Below are 15,231 nucleotides of genomic sequence, written 5' to 3' on the forward strand. Positions count from 1 at the left end.
AACTAAACCATGTTGGTGTCATTCAACAGCTGTACTGTAATCTTACCTTGTCTAAGCTGTTGGGACCAAATTCTTGAGCGTCAACATCCTTCAGCATTCTGTTAAATGGATGGAGAAATCATTTCAATTATGGCAACTACAAAATCTAAAATCATCACAATGGTTAGTAGTCCAAACGACAAAGCTGCTTGACAATATTTGTTGGGTTTTTTTTTTGTTTTTTTTTTTTTAAACAAAACACTCAAAATCAACTTAGTTCTTAACCCTAAGATGCATGAGTGACTGGACCCTACACTCTTCCATAAGAGTCCATATTTCTTGAAATGTATAAAAGCTAAGTTAAAAATTTGAATGGTATTATATTGAAAACATGTTTTTTTCGGAATAACTGGAATATGAAATGATTAAAAAAAAATTCATTATGAAGATATTTCAAGAAAACAACCTGACTGGGTCATTTTTGACCCACTTATGCATCTATGGGTTAATACACATTTTTCATCTGTGTCTTGAAACCTAACCTAAACAAAACTCTTTTTTCCTCACAACGGGATATCGTTGAGGAACTCCATTATCCAACTCTTTAAATCAATAAAACTTAAAAGGCTAAACTGCCATTTCCAGATTCAAATAACCATATACATATTGTAATGTTACCTTCTGTAGGGGTTGGCCACCTTGACCCCGGCGGCGGCCTCTCTGTGGCGCGTCCTTCACCCCAGGTGTCTAGAGATCGTGTATGTGTATAGGTGAAATTAAAGTTCCAAAATTCACTTCCATGGAATACTTGTCACAAACAAAAACTCCCGCTCCCCGATGGTATCCACAAGACTCAGGTCGCTAGCATACTTCAACAAATGTTTGCGCTACACGCGGTTCCCATGGCTTAGAGGACACTGCTGCTGCCAAAATAATCACATAACATATATAAAAGGGACGAATCCTTACACATTTAATAAACATAAAAATCTCCTGTTCTGCAACCGAAAACAGCTCGCAGTTGATAGCGAGCTAGCTAGCTAGCTAGCTAGCTGGCTGGCTGGCAGGCTAAAGGTAAGCTAATGCTAACGTCGCGTATGTCACATTATGACACTGACGTAAACATTGAACAGGAACAGGAAAGGTGACAGAAAACAAGTCAGATAAGCATATGACCTACCCATATGGCTCCACATCGATGAATTTCCTTGTTAAACGACTGTCCACGTCGTCTTCCATTGTCTTCCCGTGAAAACATGGCGCCCTCGAACTTCGTCTTGGGAAGTCTGAGCTCAAACGATCCTCTGACGCATGCGCAGAATGGCATGGCACAAGGTGGCCATGTTCACTGTTAGTAGCTGCTGCAATCAATTACAGGTGTGACCGGTGGACCAGCCTCCTGCCATAGAAGGGAGTTCTGTAAAACAAAAAAAGGAGGGAAAGCGCAGTCAATATGCTTTCAAACTATATAGAATTCAGCCTGCTGTCTGCTTTAGTTTTTTGAATATGAGCCTCTGACGTTGAAGGCCGTGTGCTACTTAAGCTAGCTCAATGTATGCCGTTTAAAGGTCACTTAAAGCCATTTAACAATTATAATGTTTTAATAGCGTGTACAAAGAGTACAGAGAGTTTGCGTACTTACTACTCACACTTGTTCAATTTTCTTCAAAGTGCGTAAGAAGCAGGTTGCCCTCAGGCCGTCCCTCTTTTATTTGAAACCGCTCTATAGCGTGCCGGGCGGGGCTTCCGGCCGTCCGTGCTTCATCTGAATGTTGCGACCATCGTTTCCGGAAAGTGCGTCATGGCCCTTTAAGAAAAATGGCATTGTGGGAAGTCTGTGTGCTGTAGTTCTGCGTTTTTGGCACTAGGTGTCTCTGTTCTGCTTGTACACAGTGTGAACGCACTTAAGTGCAAGTATGCAAGTGTATGTTAAAAGTTGGCTTCTGCATGCATGTGCTTCTAGCATATAAGACCATTCACTCGGGAAAGAGACGCCCACAGGAGGACTGAGGCTTCCAAAAGAAGACTTTGACTTTGTACCGCCCATAAGCGAGATAGGTCAGAGTCATCCAAGCTCTCGCCCACCTGTTATTTTTGGAGAAAAGGTCTCTGATTTGCTGTGCTAACCCACTGTTCTTTTAAGGAGAAGGACCTTTGGTCAAGCAACTTTTTCCTACGGAGCGACAAATTCTTGGAACTCCGCACCAAGTGCCTGATCTACCCACTATTGCTTCATTTTCCAAGCATCTTCAACTTTGGAAAATCAAACCCGTTGCCACTGATTGTGATCATTTTTAACTTGTCCACTGCTGCTGATTTGTTGTGTGTTATTATCTATTGTATGTTATAATGTTGCATTTTTACATAGTTGGGTAGCCACAAATTATAACTGCTAATTCATTATTGTAGTATGTCATAAGTCTGTAATTCTGTCATCATTTATCTTTTATTCTTAGGCAGGAGAGCAACGTGCAATTCAACAAGCACTTTATATTTCTGTTCTATACACTCTAAAAAAAAATATAGTGGCTCAGCTTAATTCAATGAAGGTAACAATTTGCGTCAATCTTTTTAAGAAATTCCAACTAAAACCTTTCAGTAAATCCAACAAGTCTTTTAATGTTATTAACTAAGTTATTTAAGGACAACCGACATGATTTACTTCATCCTGCAAACAGTTAATTAAGGTGAACCAACTTCATTTTAATAAAATGGTTCAAGTTCAATTCAGGTGAACCAACTCAATTTTAATAAAATGGTTAAAGTTCAATGAAGTTGTCAATATAATTAATTTAAGCTATTCCAGCTCATTTGTTTTTCATTCCTCATCACAAATATTTCAAATTGTTTTCTCAATTGTTTTTTTTATCAATAACGTTAATTTTATGAACATAAATACAGTTCAGTCAGTTTAATGGTCAAACTTGTTTATTACATATAATCAGTGGTGGAAAGTAACGGAGTAAATTTACTTGAGTACAGATTTTAAGGATTTGTACTTTACTCGAGTAGAAAATTGATTTCATACTCTTACTCGAGTAACATTTTGACAGAGCTACTTTTACTTGTAGTGGAGTAAATTTGACAAGGAGGATTTGTACTCTTACTCAAGTACTGAAGTCGTGTACTCACTCCACCACTGCATATAATGGCCAACTTGTCCAACTGGTTACCATCAAATAAACATGGAGGAGCTCCAAATGAAGACATGAAATCAAATATTACATATTATACATATTTCTTCCTGAAGAATATTGAAACATATTTTACATAGCAGTCATACTTCTTCCAAAAAAGAACACAGAATATATCAAATGTGTACGTATGTATGTAGGTCTAAATATTGACAGCTAACAGCTCAAAAGTAAAAAAAAAAAATGACAAACTAGTCTTCAAAATGATCCTTCAAAGAAATGACTTGTATTAAACTGCATTAAACATAACAGTGAAATTAGAATGCAGCCTAATTTTCAGTGCAGCAGTTTAGCTTTTAGAGACATTACCTTGGGACTTGCTCTCAGAGCATCCAGCTCAAGGAATATCTTTTGAAATACCTCAAAAGTGCTTTTCAGGTAACTCTTTTGGGTAACTCAGGTTGAGTGCATACATTAGTCCCATGAGCAAGGCACATGCTCTTGGGACAGTCAGGCCATCCAGGACTTCTGCTCCCTCAATCACCACTGTTGCGTTGGCTGGTTCAGATGCCCCTCTGCTCACAACAATCTTCATCACTTCATCACCATTCTGGCATAAGTAGATCAGAGTCAACATCAGTGTTTTTTGTCTTATGTAAAAACAAGAATAATGTACAGTGAATCTGCACTTGGGTTAACTTCAGGATTTAACGTGGGCTTTGGGGACGGCTGTTTAGTAGCAAAACAAACATTTTTAATGACATACTTTTGACAAACAAACGCTGCCCATAAAGTTCTGATAAAACGTAGAAAACTTTCACTTTTCACAAAACTTCCTGAATATATCACTGATGGTCCTGATTTTGGTTCCTATCATTCAGTTGCACCCAGTCATTCAGTCTGCCACCCCTAAATACTGCCCAGGTTAAATCCTTGAAGTTGAAGTGTTGGATTACTTAGCAGCTGTTCTTTAAAGAGATCCTCCTCCTGTTCTCTCAGGTACACGATTAGGCTACGGATTGCAGCTTCTCTCCTACTTTCTACCGACTGGTCCTGTAAATAAAATAATACAAGAAAATGAAACAATCTTTAAAAAGATGAATTTATGATTTATTGATTGAAATATTTATTTAACTAACCCATCAACACCTCCTAAAAATAAAGTGATTTTTCTTTCTATTTGAAATGAACCTTGTTACATTTATTTATACCTCTAGCAGCATGTTCTTTATGTGCTGAATCTCCTCCTCTTGAGGACACCAGTGCCATTATTTTTGGGGTATACTGGTCCAGTTTTGCCATGAATGTTCTCTCAAGGCAACCAGTGGTGATCCTTCTGAATTCTTCATTTATCTGTATAAAATACAAATAAAAAGGTGCAATTTGTTCATGTAGTAAATTGACTGACATAGCACATACTGCAAACCATTTTATAAAACAATATTAACCTGAGTTGCATCGAAAAGAGCCGGCCATCGGTCTCTTATGTCACAGATTTGTGGTGCTTGTGGTGCAACTTCCTGCCTGCGAATGGAGAAAGTCTTTGCCATTTTCTCACTGATGACCTGGCAGTTGTTCCTCTTCTTTACTTCATCAAGGAGCTCCAAAGTTCCTTCTGTTTCTCCTTGTGGGTGAGGAGGTAAATAGTTCACCTCTGCCTGCCCTTCTTGGCTTTTTTTTTGGATATTCTTTGCAGGGGCTTTCTCATGCTCTATGCTCGCTTCTTTCTGAGAGAGTTCACATCAAGCTCAGGGCATCCTAGCCCTCTCCATTTAGATCTATAGCTGGCCATTTTATGTTTTAGTCTTTGTTGCCATGCGTAGCATCCATTATATGACCCTGGTTCTTTAAGGCAAGGATGCTTCTGAATCAGTGCCTCAGCAACATGGTTAAACTGCGCACTAGTGGGGTAAGATGCTTTCAGCCAGCTTCTCAAGGATGTCTGGAGGCAAAGGATTGTGGCAAAGTTGAGCTGAATTCCATCCTTCTTGAAAACTTCATTTCCTGAGGCCAGCACAAGCTCTGTGTCGTAAGCAAAATTAGGTACAGGAAATGTAGTGGGCCAACACTGTGTACGGTGAGTAACCTGTTCAGGTGATGAAAGTGTGATCAGTGTGTCCTGCGATCCAGAGGAACAGCTGCTGCTAGCAGGATGGACAGAGGTCTCAGAATTAGGGAGCGAGGCTACTGATGCACTTTCAAAGGAACTGTCAGTACCCATCAGTAAAGGTCAGAGTAACTGTAGGAGGTTCAACAATGTGAACCACCTTAATGGTATCCTTGTCCTTGGTGTCACTTGTTGAGGTAAGAGAAAAATATTCCTCTCCAAAGTCAGCATCCTTATAATGCAAGGTAAAGTTCCCATCAAGCCCAAATTTCTCCCTCACAATAGACTCAAGTTCATCAGGGATTCCATCCGGTAAGTCCAGTTTGCCAATTTCACGGTCCTGAAGAATGATCCCAAGTTTGGCTTGAGGAGACATCAGGGTATCTATTAGAGAAAACATGACATCAGTTTGGGTTCTAGAATACATGCAGACACATCATATAATCATCATCATTCAGTATGGGAGAAGAATATGACCACTAAAAATGACTCTAGATAAATAAAAGCTTTGGACTTTGAATTTTCATCACATTTATCATATAGTAAACTAGTATGCTGACAAGTACTGGTTGATTCAGTCTCCAAGAAATTTGACATCACACATCCGTGACATTTCCTCATCATCAAACTTCACACCAAGTCTTAGATTTGTGTCCATAAGTATACTTCTACAAAAGCCAATGCAAAGAATCCTATATGCCTGCTTATACTATGATTAAATGTTGAAGACTTTTATTTCTGTGGCAAAGACAAGGATAGGAACAAAGCTTTGTTCACTTGAACATTTCCCCCTGAAGAATAATGTCATAAAAGTCAAACTACAAAGATCTTGTACCATCTTGTTGTCCATCTCGTGTCAGTATTATGGAGCTCATATTTACAACTACTACTAATCATAATTTCAGATCTCCATATTGGCATAGTCATCAAGAGCCTAACATCCTCTCCTCAGCGAGAATCAGTGTGGTCTGGGTTTAAAAGTCTTACCATGCTTCTGGCAAATTGACAAACTAATATTGTCTCATGTTTGATTATAGGTTGAACATTATCACACTTCATCACAAAAATATGATTGGAATACACACATTCAAGGAGTTGTATATTCTCACTACACCTGCAAGTGAAAATGATCATTTGTGCTCAAGTGTGGGGCAAGCACGTTCATTGAAAAAAAACAACAACTTTGTTTTTGTAATGAGACAGTAACCCCATATACAGAGAGGATGATGCCATTTTTGAGGTCTCTCCTATAAACTCAAACAAATGATGAGTTATACTGACCCCTTTGCAATCTATGGTACATTCATGTAGCACTTCTGGGTCACCATACGCTTCCCTGCAACACCGTATGCTGCCATGGGGAAGATGTCAAACAACTCACGAGGCTCAATGAGCTTGAAAACACTTGTTGTGTTTCTAAGATGCTCAATATACCATGAATTGAAACATTTGACAATGAAGCCAACCTTGCCATTTATGACAACAAGCTGCATCAATTCTACAAAATCTGGCAGACCACCTGTTGAACCATGTGCCAAGATCATGCCAGTGGAATAACTGGTGCCACTGTAGCACACTGTGTTTGCCATGTGGACAAATGATTCACCAGGGAATTTTCATTCCACTGCTTTCTTAATGTCTTCCCTCAGCACAGTCAAATCCACTGTTGACACTTTTGCTACTTGTAGAGACTGAACAATTTTACTGCCATGTAGATGGTATGCAATCATTAACTGATGCTTCACTGCAAGAGACAACAGAATGTTTCGGAAGCTATGCGTATGTCTGACCACACGCTTCAAAAAGCTGTGCTTAGCTTCAAAGCGCATAGTCCACAAAGTGAACCAAATGAACCAAGTGGACCAAAAGCTTTCATCTGGCTGGTGTGGGTAGTGTTCAAGAAAATGATGCTTTCCTGAGGGAAAACCTCCAGGAATCTGTGCCGATGCTCAGAAATCTTGCTTTCAAGGAAACAAACAGCGAGGTCTGTGTGAACAGGAGAAAGGACAAGTTCAACTATGTCCTTAAGGTTCAGAAGGATCAGCCATGCTGGTTCATTCTCAGGGATTCTTTCTCCAACTATCAGGGGAAGGAGGCGAAGCAAAGCCCAGTTTTCATGGGCATTTCCACCAACAGTTTTTCTTGCAGCAAAAGTCAGTGGAACTGGTTGCGGTGCATCCGTTCTATCTGTCCATCTGTATGGGAACTCTTTGATTCATTGATTTCATTCCTCGAGTGTGAAATATTTCTCTTTGATGAACACATTTAGGCATAGTGCTAACTCTAAAGGCACAACGCCTTCAAAGAGATCATGTAGCAAATCAGGTGGATAGCCAGATAAAACATTGAAATATTTGAGTTTGTCAGTCAGTGGGCACTGTCTCTTTACTCCATAACAATGAGAAGAATGCACTTGTATCTCTCTGTGCTGTCTGAACATGCAACCTGTGCTCTTGTGTTGTTCCTGTTTTAACTTCACTCACCTGGAATTGAGATCTTTCTCCAAGACAGAACCTGCAGGTGTGTGTACTTGTGAGACGTGAGAAGCTCTCCACAAACCCTCCAATAGAGTGGGCACCAAGGTTATCTGCAACGACACAATACACAGTACCTTTGACTCGTAGACCTATTGAAGGAATGTAAAGTCCTTCTTCTTCTAGGCTGGCAAGGAAGGTCCTTAAGCAGTGGTTCTAACACAGCACTATAGCCAAACTTTTGAACATCATCAGCCTTGCAGAGAATGGCAAGGTAGATTGATGTGAGCGAGGATCTGAGCAATGGTGGCACATTGGCTAAAACCCAATACACAGCAGTCATTTTGTGTTTTTTTCTTGATGTGCCAAGTGGATTACACACTTCAAAATCATCCACATACAGAATGAGAGAAATGGCTGGATTCTTTTCTCATAGCAATTTATTGTTTTTCAAATGTATGCCATCATGAAATGAATTGTAGTGAGTGTCAGAGCTGCTGTCTGCTTCAGAGCTATGTTTGAGCAAATCCTGGATCTCTTTTTTTCTTCAAAACCTCATGCAAGGACTTTCAAATTGGTACATGTTGGAAACTTTTCTTCTCCCTGAGAAGAACTGAGAAGACATGATTAGATATTCTGTAGGTTCCACCATGGAAAAATGCTCCCTTCTTTTGTAGGTGGAAAGGTGGAAAGAGGAGCAGTATGTCCTAGAGCTAATGTCATTGGCTTAGACTTGCACAGATAGGTCTGTCGCCATCTCTGAGATGATCACATCATCAACTTTTCATCAACAATTATGCCTCTTTAAGCATGACTGTAAAATATCTTTCAAAAGAGGACCTGAAGCTGATGAAGAAATAAAGTGCAGTTCTTCCACTAACTCATGAATACACCTTTGTGGTACATTGAATATGCTTTCCATTTTCAACAGCAGGTGGGCTACATTTTTTTCAATGAAGTTGCAGTGGCAGTTCTCTCATTTCTTCATCTTCAGGATCTTCACTCACTGTAACCTCCATATCCTCGTCAAAAGGATCATATCAAAAGGACCCCTGTATTTGAAAGATGAACATACAGTACCTCTGCAAGAGCTCAGGCTTGAAGTCATCCAGGGAATGAGGAGTGTGTTTCCGGCTCCTATGAGAGGCAAATGTTCCAGAAATGTTTGTTTTGAGAGCAAGAGCAATTTTCAAAAACACAAGACACTGTTTCCTGCTTTTTTAAATGACGGCCAATGTGTTCAAAGTATTCTCTTTCTGTGGAGATGGTGTTTAAAGAGCAACATGAACATTTCAAAGACAGAACTTCTCTGCGTGTCCCTGTCTCACGAGTTGAATGGCTTCTTGACAGATGGGTTCTCAGGCTGCCCCATGTTTTAAACGAGCAATAACGCTCCCAATAACGCTCCCAATGGAGGCAAGGGAGAAGTTCTCCACCATGGCCACCATGGTCTAAGCCTATAATGCTTTCAAAGATCACTTTTTCTTGACACAAGTTTACAGGTCCAATTCATTTTTAAAACTAAACAAAGCTCTATTTAAACGGCTTTGAATTTTTTCATGACATTTGGAATTGTTTAGTGATTCATAGCTTTAGTGCTTACAGCGTGTGCAGCATGACTTGGAAAAATATATTGCCTATGATGTGTTTCTAAATTGAAGATGGAAAAAGTGTGAAAAATGTGCTTGCAACCAACTGCACAAAAATGATCCTTTGTCTTGGGTTCTAAAGGATTTGAAATATGGTTGAACTGCTTCACAATATTTTGGACTTTTAAAGTGAGCTAAATGAGAAAAAAAAAACACTACACACCACTATACACACATTTTGTGTGTATACATTCATTCCTAACTTCAGAAAATGCCACCTGTCTCAATAGCAAAAGAGAAAAATAGCCAGGCCTACTGCAGCCTTACTAAAAGGAAACTTGTTCTATGGCGTATCTACAACTAATGTGGGTGCCTTAACCTCTCATAGACACACACCAACACGTCACTTAAAACAGAAACTACTAGCTGGCCAAACTTCATCAATGTAGTCCAAACTTGGAAAAAATGTGAACAAAACAATACACTCATTTCTCTTACCTTGATAAGAGTGATATACTAACTAACGTTTACCGCTAATTCAAATCGTTCGGCTGCCACAGACGTCTTTGTCTGACGATAAACGGTCGAGGGGCGGCGCTGGGCGAGAGAGCGCGGGCAAAAGGACATTTATGAACAGCTTCAGTTCTAAAGTTTTGTAACATGCAGTTATAGGCAGCTATGAAGCTACCATTTTACAAAATGGCTACATTAGCTTCATTTCAATGATGTCTGCGTTAACACGAATTAGTGCAACATTTGCTGATACAGTTAGTAGCCGTTATGAACAAAATAAAGCAAAAACAGTTACTTACCTCGTATTGCTCCATAGAAACTCTTGTTTTTTTCTTGGGATTTTGGGGATTTTCCAACAGGCATTAATAGCAGTCGCAGTCTGGCTCCTCTCTGTACGTGATTGCAGGATAAAACCAGAAGCAGGAGCAGGAGCAGAGCAGCTTCTGAAAGCTGTTGAACATTTGGCTCTAGCTGTGGGAATATGTCATTTCATCAAGTTTTAACAACCTTTTAAGTGAGAATGTGACCCTGTAGCTTACCTTCATCCAGAAAATTCGGAGAAACGTTTGGTCCTGACATCTCGGAGACATCGTACAATAGAACGTCTTCCCTGTTTTTTTCAAAATAAAAGCTCCCATTACTATGAACATGAAACATGAGCGGTGCTCTTGTTTTGAAACGGCATGTTTAATGTGGCCTTTGAATTACCCCTGGGGACAGATAAAGTTTTTGTATTTGAATTTGTTCAAAAGTTTGCTTCAAAATATACATACATATTTAAGTTAACATTTCTATTTTTCTATTTTCAGCTGGGCCAACTTCTTCAAATAAGTTAACAACTTGTTTTAATAAGTCAGTGACACAAGTTTATCGTTTTATGTTGAAAAAGCTCTTGATTTTAACTCAACTCAACTAACTAAGCCCATATTTTCAGCTGGACCAACTTCTTCAAATAAGTTACCAACTTGTTATAATAAGTCCATGTAACAACCTTATTCTTTTATGTTGAAAAAGCTCTTGATTTTAAGCTCAACTAACTAATCCCATGAATCATTTTTAGAGTCTAGTTCTCTCAGTATTATAAAATGACCATTGTTGGTATTTCATGATTGTAAAATGTTTGGAGAATTGTCAAATGAAAATAGCACTTTACAGCATCTAGTGTGCACTTGGGCAAGTTGCAATATAGTAATACGCATGAAACACATAACCTTGCATGTTTTATGAATAATGTGATTTATATGTTCAAAACCAAGCTGCCAATGGGAAGTGCAAATTAGCCATACGGCTATCATCTCCCATGTCCCATTTTTTCAAAAATCAATCAATCTACACATTTCTTACATATAGTACCTTTAAGACTGACAGCACTCAGTCTGTGACCATCGCTGTCTATGGTCCTGAAGTCTCAGACAGGTCACAGCCCAGAAGGTCCTACAATCAAACACATAGGATTTCTGAACATTTACACCTCTGATCACAACAGTCATAGTACATAGTACATAGTACATAGTACATAGTACATAGTACGGCTGACTTGGGGGCGAGAGGCGGGGTACACCCTGGACCGGTGGCCAGTACACCACAACGGTAATGTATTACAAGTAAGTATTACAATATCAAATTGCATTTTGTGAAAATGTAGCATATACGTATGAGAAATGCAAGAAAAGGTCAAGATGAATTAAATACAAGTACAGACTAGCTCAGAAGATCTATGCTCGGCTCTAGGGAGGTTGAGGTACAGTAATATCACACAAGACACAAAATGTACTTTTAAGTGGCTTGGTGCCTTATTATTTGCTTTAAGTGCAAACAGTGACAAATTATTGACAATATTTACAAACGGCAGTAAAATGGTATAGAGGTTTTGGGAATTCCTATAGCTGTTTGATGAAGTGCACTTCAGTCTTTCAATCTAGTTCATTTGTTTCTTACAAATAAAGAAATCACAATTCAACAGTGGTTCAGCACAGTCCAGGGTGTAAATGCCCTTCAAATCACACAAAGCACAAAATCACAGTATTCACAATAAAGGGTCAGTGGCCACAACAATGTGTGGAGCGAATGTCCATCTCATAGGAACCCAGAGTCCATGGTATATGTGGAAATTGTCCATGATCGCGCGCAACAGAGTTCATATGTGAACAGATAAAGTGACCAGTGCATAGGTGGGAGAGAACTGGCTGCCAACACCCCTACCAGACCGCAGGAGGATGTTGAAGTGGTTCGGTTCTCTTTGGGTCTAGCTCGCCTCGGGGTCCCCAACCAGGCACACCTGGCCTGTATATCACAGACAGGACCACTATCAGTAAATCAGTCATAATTATCATCAGCTAGCTCAGTGTACACAAATCAATGAATCAGTATGCAAAATCAGAATATAAAAATACATTTTCAATGATCAACCCCGGTTTAGCTTTAAAGAGGATTGTTTTAAAATGCAATTTAAGGTGCATAACATTCAGAATACACAGTAATCAAAAGCAGTGGCTCAATATTTAAACAGTTAATCAAGTTAAAAAGTTTGATTATCGTTTTGGGGGTTAGCATAACAATGAATCGCATTACAGCAGCGAAGTTGGTTGCCGATCGCATTGATATGCTAACGCTACATAAGCTAACCACACGCAACAATAGCATCCAGACTCACCGATTCCCTCGTAATTCAGTCCCCGCTAGAACCCAGATGTCTGCAGCGACGGCACGCGGCTTCTACAAGTTTTATAATGCACAAAGTTTTAGAGAACGATCAACAATATATATAAGTTGAAGTAGTTTGTTCGAGACTAACCGTGTTAGCAGCGTCCTGTAGCCTGTCTCCTCACCACTGTGTGTGAGGGAGAGCGCACCGGTGTATTTGATTGCGGCCCTGGCGAACCTGATTGGCTGAGACGCAGCGCAAGCGGAAGAACGTTCCGTCTTCCGTCATGTGACTGGGTTGCATTCACGGACGTTATAAAAGACCGGGGAATATTTTTATATGATAGAAATATTCATAATCATCATTTGATTATAAAATATATTTTCATTATTTTCCAAGGATGCATAACTTCCATGTGGGTTACAAAAACAAACTAAATGATGCTGTAAATAGTACAGGCTATAGACATTAAGCAAAACATCACATTAAAACATAACCATCTCAAATGATCCTTACTAATAACAATTCATGATTGGCAATGTTTACAAACATTAGGCCTAGCGTGCTGGAGGCTCCTAGCGTACTGCATAAGAGAGAAAAATGCAACATGGACATGTTTGACAATCTAGCGGACTCAAAGGTAGCACCAAACCAGTGGTATTATTTGAATCTTGAGATTTCAACCAATCCATTGACACCAAATACATCATGCTTGCTGACCGGGAAAGGAGTGAAAAGTTGTTGCAAAGTTGAACTGTTTTACCGCGACGTGACCATAGACTTTTATTTCAACTGTATGTGGTGCAGCTAATTGTTTTGGAGTATCATGCTGTATAAGAGGAAAAAAATACAAGAGTGACACTTTTGACAATATAGCGGACTGAGCTTTAAAACTACTGCCAAACCATCATATATCTTGAGATTTCAATGAATTCATCCATACAAAATACATCATGCTGACTTACCGGGAAATGAGTGAAAAGTTCTTCCAAAGTTGTAGCCTGTCAGTGCGTCTTCTTTGTTCTGATTGGCAGAGTGGTGGAGCATACCCATACATTCATTTATTTGCTGCAACAAATCATCAACAATGACATCACACTTCATTGAAAGGCCGTTGATGAAATATAATGTAACATAAAGTAACACTGGGAAATGTTCTGTTACTTACGGTAGCCTACATGGCAATTCTCATTGTCCTGCATTCACAATGGTAGATTCATTTAAGTTACAGTCATGATTTATTTGTCAGTCATACTTGAATTGTCACAGACAGTCTTGGTCCATGTGACTATCAAAAAGAGCATAGGCCAGTCTTAAATCTTGACTAATGTTTCCATTAGGCCTACTTCAAAGAATGGACTGTCTATCTATTCAAGTTTTTGGCTTTTGATATGCAGACATGAAATGGTTCAAACATTGGCTCTCATAAGCCACCAGCATAGGCTTGTAGCCATTGCCCTTAAAATGATGAGCATGATCTGTGTGTGTGTGCCTTAAGGGGCCAGCTTAAAGGGCCAGCCTTAAAGGGCCAGCCTTAAAGGGCCAGCCTTAAAGGGCCAGCTTAAAGGGCCAGCCTTAAAGGGCCAGCTTAAAGGGCCAGCCTTAAAGGGCCAGCCTTAAAGGGCCAGCTTAAATGGCCAGCCTTAAAGGGCCAGCTTAAAGGGCCAGCCTTAAAGGGCAAGCCTTAAAGGGCAAGCCTTAAAGGGCCAGCCTTAAAGGGCCAGCCTTAGAGGGCCAGCTTAAAGGGCCAGCCTTAAGGGGCCAGCTTAAAGGGCCAGCCTTAAAGGGCCAGCCTTAAAAGGCCAGTCTTAAAGGGCCAGCCTTAGAGGGCCAGCCTTAAAGGGCCATCTTAAAGGGCCAGCCTTAAAGGGCCAGCTTAAAGGGCCAGCCTTAAAGGGCCAGCTTAAAGGGCCAGCCTTAGATGGCCAGCCTTAAGGGGCCAGCTTAAAGGGCCAGCCTTAAAGGGCCAGCCTTAAAGGGCCAGCCTTAGAGGGCCAGCTTAAAGGGCCAGCCTTAGAGGGCCAGCTTAAAGGGCCAGCCTTAAGGGGCCAGCTTAAAGGGCCAGCCTTAAAGGGCCAGCCTTAAAGGGCCAGTCTTAAAGGGCCAGCCTTAGAGGACCAGCCTTAAAGGGCCAGCTTAAAGGGCCAGCCTTAAAAGGCCAGCTTAAAGGGCCAGCCTTAAAGGGCCAGCTTAAAGGGCCAGCCTTAGATGGCCAGCCTTAAGGGGCCAGCTTAAAGGGCCAGCCTTAAAGGGCCAGCCTTAAAGGGCCAGCCTTAAAGGGCCAGCCTTAAAGGGCCAGCCTTAAAGGGCCAGCTTAAAGGGCCAGCCTTAAGGGGCCAGCTTAAAGGGCCAGCCTTAAAGGGCAAGCCTTAAAGGGCCAGCCTTAGAGGGCCAGCTTAAAGGGCCAGCCTTAGAGGGCCAGCTTAAAGGGCCAGCCTTAAGGGGCCAGCTTAAAGGGCCAGCCTTAAAGGGCCAGTTTTAAAGGGCCAGCTTAAAGGGCCAGCCTTAAAGGGCCAGCTTAAAGGGCCAGCCTTAGAGGGCCAGCTTAAAGGGCCAGCCTTAGAGGGCCTGCTTAAAGGTCCAGCCTTAAGGGGCCAGCTTAAAGGGCCAGCCTTAAAGGGCCAGCCTTAAAGGGCCAGCCTTAAAGGGCCAGCTTAAAGGGCCAGCCTTAAAGGGCCAGCTTAAAGGGCCAGCCTTAAAGGGCCAGCTTAAAGGGCCGGCCTTAAAGGGCCAGCCTTAAAGGGCCAGCTTAAAGGGCCAGCCTTAAAGGGCCAGCTTAAAGGGCCAGCCT

General features: G+C 40.8%; 1 long non-coding RNA gene across 1 annotated transcript; it reads right to left on the minus strand.

Annotated features, from left to right (window-relative positions):
- Positions 1-455: 455 nt before the first annotated feature.
- On the minus strand, positions 456-1,760 carry LOC144894883 (uncharacterized). Its single transcript, XR_013625414.1, has 3 exons — positions 1,622-1,760; positions 1,160-1,396; positions 456-726 (listed from the first exon to the last, which is right to left on the minus strand). It is a non-coding gene; the product is annotated as an uncharacterized LOC144894883 (long non-coding RNA).
- Between the last annotated feature and the right edge of the window lie 13,471 nt (positions 1,761-15,231).

Source organism: Doryrhamphus excisus, linkage group LG23, assembly GCF_037039965.1.
Source record: "Doryrhamphus excisus strain RoL-2023G ecotype Guam linkage group LG23, RoL_Dexc_Guam_v1.1, whole genome shotgun sequence".
Classification (NCBI taxonomy): Eukaryota; Metazoa; Chordata; class Actinopteri; order Syngnathiformes; family Syngnathidae; genus Doryrhamphus; species Doryrhamphus excisus.